Raw genomic sequence first — 7,003 nt, 5'->3', positions numbered from 1 at the left:
AGCAAACATGCCTCTAGATGACCAGGAAGTCTTATAGTCAGGAAACATAATTCTAGTAACCCACCCAATGTTTTAAAAGCTGGTTTTTATACCGTCTCGGATTTGGCTCAAAAACGGCTTAACCGGGTGTATCGGACGGTTCAGTCGGCTGTACTGGACGGTTTAACCGGTTCTACCGGAGTACTGGACGGTTCAATTGGTACAGTCGGCCAGTTTGAACGAGTTATTTAAAACATTGAACCCACCTTCATTATTACTACAAACATAATTCTAAAACAACTCATAACGCGTGTAATTCTTGAAGCAAGTCTTTCGTGTTGCGTGCTCCAATGAAATGTCAATTAAATAAAAAATCAAACTAAAGAAAAGATTAAGTTATTTTGTTTTCTCCATCATTAATAATCATCATATCACTGCACATATTTTTTTTTCAAAGGCAAGTTTTGTTTCAACACCAAAAACTATACACTGGCCACAAAATTAGTGTGATCCCAACATTACAAAAAATAACCACCCACTATCTAGACATAATAACCACGCCCAGACCCAACACAGATTATAAATTGTTTTTTTTCCAGCGATCCCGCCCCATGCCTTGTAGTTTGGATATGCATTTCACCCACAAAAAAGATGTTGCCTGGGTTTCCCCGAATATCACTGCACATAATAAAATGAAGTATATATCAAGATTATAAGGAATAAAGTCGGAGTGAAACGGTATTTGTGATACGTAAAAAAAGGAAAATAATCTAACAAATGAAATTAATATTATAACTTTAATATAATACATTTTTCTAATAAGCAAACACACATAAGTGATATGATCCTATAATTTATTAAGTGCATAAATATTTACTAAATATTAATTTCTAGCTAATATTAACATATAGTTTAAACACTAATTAATTCCATAAAAGGTTAACAGTAACATATAACATAAGTAATTTTTTTTTTCTAGTTTTATGGTAATTACCAAATCCATTACATTGGCTAAGATGACTTGTAATTTTGCAGTTTTAGTTATTGGTTTTGAAATGGTGTAACCAGGGTCCGCTCAATGTTTTTAAAGGCCTAAAGCGAAATCAAAGTTTAGGGCCCTTTTTTCGAATAAATGCTCAACTATTAAGGTATAAAAGAGCTTATTACAAAACTGATTAGCGAACTACAGCCATAAAGTAAAGTAATCATGCATTGCCAATGAACTTTGCAATAAAAAAGAGAGACATACCTATTATTTCCGGATAAACTAAGTGACTTTTGATCCTAAATAAAAACGGTGGACACTTTTAGTTTCTTTATCCATTATGTTATAAATCCAAAGCTTGGCAGCCCAAGCCCAGGTGTATTATATAATATACAAAATGATTTTTTTTTTTTAAGATTAGAGGCCCTAACAAAATCGTGGCCCTAATCAGCAGCTTCATTTAAATGTCCATAGAGCCGATCTTGGGTGTAACTCATGCTAAAATGTTGATACAGATAGATGATGAAATAACTAACCTTCATGGCAAGTAACAACCATTATAGACAAAAACTCAGCTGTCCTGAATGTGGTTAAAGAAGACAACTCCTGCAACCATCTAAGATCATTAATCATGACAAAACCAGCAATGAAAACAAAATTTGACACATATAAAAAATCAATTTCAAGATTTTTAAGGTTTACATTTGTTGGTAGCTGATAAGCACTGCCTGCTACAAATTCCACGCTTACCATCCTTGAAATTTCCAGTCAGAAAGTTTGCCAATTTTATCAAATAGTTAGCCATTAGAAACCAATGCGGCACAAGTAGGGTTGGACTGCAAAACATATGCGACACAAGTAGGGCTGGGCTGCTATATGTTTGGCAGTACCAAGTGGTAATGTTTTATCTCATTTACTTCTGAACAGGTCGATTTTGGTAATGTTTTATCTTTAACGGGTCAAACAACTACAACTAAAAAATAGCTAAAAGATGGTCAAATGGGTCGAACTGGACAAACAGATCATAGGTTGCCCAAAATGTACTTTTGATGCTTAAAACCTCCTAAATCATTTATATATATAAAAAAGACTATCAAGAAAATAATATAGCTTTATGTATTTGGCCAATTTCGGTTCGGGTAACTTTAAAGGGCTATTTTTCACGTTATCAGAAAATTGGTTTTCCAACTGAATCATGGTATGATCTTGTTGGGACCTTTGTAGTAGATAACGTGAATTGGCCACATACATAAGCTGAGATTAGTTACTCAAGACATGTAATTATATAGTCTAGACCATAAACTAAAGTTTCTTTGGCGAGCTCGATGTCTATGAATTTATCAACAACCGAGCACGGGTTCCTTAAATAAATCATGATATTCACCCAAAGTATCTGCATGCACCTTTTGCTTCTGTCGTCACAAAACCATAGAATTCCTATGTCGCTGCGTCACACGATTCGGAAGGCTTCAACCCAAATCAGGCCTCGTTCAGTTGTTCCTTCTATCCACCTGACCCAACGTGTGCCACATCTGCTATTGTAGAGTTGGGCTCGTCGTTCACCATCCATTGCAGTTGTAGTTACCTGTTAAGAAAATAAAGACCTTTCAATATGCAAACAATGAAGATATAATTCAAGATGAGAAGAGTTTTACAAATCTACAACCAAGTTCAATAGCCTTCTATAGTCAACTGAATCAAACGAATCGACACCAATTAACCAACTGAATCGAGTGCGGTTCTGAATGTTTTGCTCATTAAATAATTAATTCTTCGCCTAGAAATTCAATTGATAAATAGAACTAAGGACATTCTTGTTGTTTTTATTAGGTCCAACATGAATCAATAGTCCAAAGTTGCAATTTTCTGATGAACTACAAAACATTTATTAATGCATTTTTACTCTTGAAACAATATATAAATTATTACGACCAGATTTACCAATCCCATTGCTAGCACTCTAGCAGCAAGTTTGTTACAAAACAAATTAACTACAAATGAACTTCAAATATTTTCGAGCTATTTTTTGTAAGTTTTGTTTTAAAATGAAATGTTATATGCACCTTTGATGTATAAGGGCAGATAAGTAATTTTGTTTTACCCTTTGTTATATAGACTCATATCTTTAACCCTAAATAATCAGATAACCATAAGCATGATGAGTTTAACAACCTTCATTATCGCTGAAGACCAACGTCTGTGCCTCCGTCTTCCATCGGTCTTCCTCTGATAATTGTCCCTGCATCTTCCAGAAACAAAAATCCACGAAAAAAATACAAAATACAAATCTATTAAATTAAACACAAACCATAGAATACCAAATCATCCAAATTAGTGTCAAACTCTCTTACCAAAGTTTGCTACATATTACTCATCATAAATCGACTAATCATTGGAGATGAACCTGCGATGCTACTCAGTTCCTACTTTTCATAAGCAAATGAATGTTAGTCGATTGGATTTGCGAAAAGAAAAAAACACAAATAAAAATAAAAGTGCGTATAAATGATCAACAGTTAATGAACCACTTATTTTCTTTTCGTTTGATCGAAAAGTACATGTAAATGAATCATTGACATGTACATAATTTGAGAAAACCCTAAAGCAAAACAGCAAACCCATCTTCAGAAAAAACAACGACCAAAGTTACCTCAGCGGCAACCTATTCGAGAACAGCGGCCAGGTACACACCTCTGTTGGCGGAACATTCTGTTTGAAAACACTGCCACTGCTAGGACTTAGCCACATTGCCATCATACAACAGCCCCGATCCACACTACAGGACCATCGCTGGAATAGTCGTGATTTGTTCCGGCGAAAGCGATAGAGAAAGAGACTAAATCCGATGCCCTTCATGGTCAAACATCATCATCACCATCATTCTCCCACAATACCTTCAATTATGGATCTAGGTAAAAGCTTGCGTTGATGCACACATTCAGTCAACTAAAATCACATAAAGATAGTTTTGAAGTTATCAAATTTTCACACCCCCTCTAAAAACCTAAAAAATATCAAACCATATAAAATACATATAGCAATACCATACACTGAGATCAAGGTGTATTGCCACTCAACATATAGCCAAGAGTAAAATTATAAGTAATGGAGATGCAAATTGATATAATTAAATGAAAAACATGCAAAATATCATAACAAAGATCGAGGGTTTATATAACTAATATTAGCACATGGTTTATCAATTTCAAGAGAAATATGAGACAATAGGAGGTGCGACCTTACCTGCCATTTCATCGGATAGGCCGCCGGTGGTCCGTTGGAAACTCATTGGTATCTTTCTAACCTGATTTGTCGAACCTTTTCTCTCTTTAAATTTTGCATCTCTATATATATCCAACGTCCATTTATCACAGGAATTGGATGGATCTTCAGGATCACAAAGGGTCCGAGAATTCATGCTCATAACTTAAAGAAACATTCAAAAACTATAATTATTTAATCTTTTACTTTTCGAGTCAAGTCACAAACAAATACAAAAATGTAACTGAATTTAGGTAAAAGATTATAGATTCCACATTGACTTATACCGAAGATAGTCAATAGCTAATTGCGTAAACTAAAGTAATAGTTTTGAATGTTTTACCTGATAACACCCACATTGCCAAGTCTCAAAGAAATATGTCTGACTTTCATTTTGGCTTCTTATCAATCATCTTTCGACACAGATGTCAGCAAATCAAATATGACTTTTATTCGATGCAGTTTAGCAGAGTAGAAAAAAAAATACCATACTACTAAATTTAATTTAACCATATGCTAATATTTTAAATCTTCAATACAGCTGAAGCAAATTACATGAATTTCTATGTAAGTTAATCTATACCTTGTAGAAATGCTAGGTGATAAAAATTATGTGAGAATAGGAAAAAGAACTCACTTTTGGTTTCACCTGTCGTTCATCATTTTCAGCTCCTTAAGTTCTTGTACAAAACAATAAAATATAAATAGTGATTCGTGATAGGACAAAGTATAAAGAAGTTTATGAGTTTTTGAATAAGAAGTTGATTGCAACTACACCTTTCCCAACTATTGGCGCAGGTGTTGATAATCTGAAGCATCTTGGTGTGCTTTCGTTAAATCGTCTTCTAGTGTTGTTATTTTGGCACCTAATGATGTGATTTCATCATCTTTGAGAACGATTATGATTAATAACATTTATGATTGAGAATGTTGCACTAATCAATGCTTATCTTCCTATAACTAAAGCAAGAATGGGTATTGCAAGTACTGGCTACCTCAAACTTTCTGAAACAACACGGGCTCAGGTCAAACCACTTTTTATTCACTTTTTGACCATTTGATAAGACAAACATACACCTGGCTTTAAAATATTATAAGAGAGTTGTACATAACCCAGAAGCAGAACCAAACAATGACAAACAAAAATGACAATTAATAACATAATAATGATAAAAATATCAAAGCAGTTACTCATCTGATCATGTCAGAGTTTCTTATCAGTTTGATTTTAGCCTCACACAGCTAGCATGCTTTTTTATTCCATCAATTGAAACTACCAAACATTACTTAATTATTTTATCATGAATTCAACAATTAACAGAAAATTGTAAGAATATACAGTAATAATCGACCACATATCCTAATTATATTAACCAAAATAGAACAAAAACAGATGAAAAGGTTAAACGAAGCATCTTACTTGAGCATAGATCGTTGATTCACAACAAAAAGGTTAAACTGGAGACTGAAAGCAAAATTAATCAAAGAGGATGATGTAAACTTACCGAAAATCTCCTTGTTTTTGATCGAATGAAGAAAAAAGAATCATCTATCGAGCCCTAGATCAAGCCTCTACAAAAAAACAATCAATTCTAGGGTTTAAAGAAAACAATGGAAGAGAAAAGAAACCCCAATTTGATAAAACAACACTCGGTTAAATGTAATAAAGACTAAATAAAGCTTTCAACTTTAATTTTCTAGATTTATTTATTTTCAAATCTAAGCATCACATACTGATATGCATATGTTGGGATCCAAAGTGTGTGTAACATCCCATAAAGTTTAAAGAAAGAAGCAAATGCATGCCATGAGTAACATCAAATCAAACACGATTCAAGATTTCAGACGCAGAGTCAAGATTTCAAACAATAAAAAGATGAGCATATATAAAAAAACATCAAACACAATTCAAGATTCAGATTTTCGACGGAATAACAGTTGTTTAAAAACCCTAAAATACGAAGATATATGAATGATAACTAAATTAAAGATTGAGAAAAGAACATATGTTTTGCTCAGTTGCTTTAGATTGAAATCTAGGGTTTGTGAATGGATCAGAGATAGATAAGAATCATATGGAAACAACAACAACAATCGCGAATCAACCGGATTGAAACAGAATCGGTGAATTTTATACCTGATTGAGGCTATCTTCAGTATCTTTGCATTCACCATGATTGGGACTCTATTGCTCATAGAAAAACGGCATTTGAAAGATCCGTCATTCCATTAGAATGAATCAGTAATCCTTGAAGAACTGGTGTGAATTCCTTTAGGGTTTACATAGGATGACAAAGGAGGAAGAAAAGAAACTCCTATGATAATGATGTTACGGTGATGAAGAGGGAAGAAAAGGAAACCCCGATTTGATAGAAGTGAGAGAGGAAAAATAATGCTTGAATGAATCAGAAGCTTGTGAAGAAAGGCATAACTGTTGATACACGGAATGTCTGTTGACTACGTCTACAAAAAGTCTGAAGTCAAGATTAGTCTATAGGGGGTCAATGTGTAAATATTGTGTAAAATAGGCTTAGGATCGCTTATTAGTCATTGTAATGGTTTGGACCGCTTTTGTGTCATTAATCTGGATCGCTTATATGGCATGTCACATAAGCGACCCTGGATCTCTATATATAGGTCAGAGCGGTTCATAAGTTGTAACGATGTATGTGTGTGCTACGGTGCTGAAACTCTGCCAAATTTTTATCAGAAAGCAATAGAAACGATCGGAATTGAAAGGATATGATGTTGTAACTTCATATATGTTGATTCCGCCTT

At 33.8% G+C, this 7,003-nt stretch overlaps 1 long non-coding RNA gene across 22 annotated transcripts; it reads right to left on the bottom strand.

Annotated features, from left to right (window-relative positions):
• Window positions 1-365: 365 nt before the first annotated feature.
• On the bottom strand, window positions 366-6,631 carry LOC110935306. Of its 22 annotated transcripts, none has more exons than XR_004883553.1 (10): window positions 6,363-6,631; window positions 5,731-5,797; window positions 4,208-5,091; window positions 3,615-3,910; window positions 3,316-3,387; window positions 3,137-3,209; window positions 2,368-2,549; window positions 1,667-1,718; window positions 1,501-1,570; window positions 366-657 (listed from the first exon to the last, which is right to left on the bottom strand). It is a non-coding gene; the product is annotated as an uncharacterized LOC110935306 (long non-coding RNA). The 22 variants fall into 22 exon arrangements; XR_004883560.1 differs by lacking the exon at window positions 1,667-1,718 and adding an exon at window positions 1,229-1,263 and having other exon boundaries at window positions 3,615-3,858; XR_004883566.1 differs by having other exon boundaries at window positions 1,501-2,549; window positions 3,615-4,390; window positions 4,569-4,638; window positions 4,863-4,905; window positions 5,003-5,091.
• Window positions 6,632-7,003: the final 372 nt, after the last annotated feature.

The sequence above is a fragment of the Helianthus annuus genome, chromosome 16 (assembly GCF_002127325.2).
Source record: "Helianthus annuus cultivar XRQ/B chromosome 16, HanXRQr2.0-SUNRISE, whole genome shotgun sequence".
NCBI lineage: Eukaryota > Viridiplantae > Streptophyta > Magnoliopsida > Asterales > Asteraceae > Helianthus > Helianthus annuus.
This window is presented reverse-complemented; position numbering and strand designations above follow the sequence as displayed.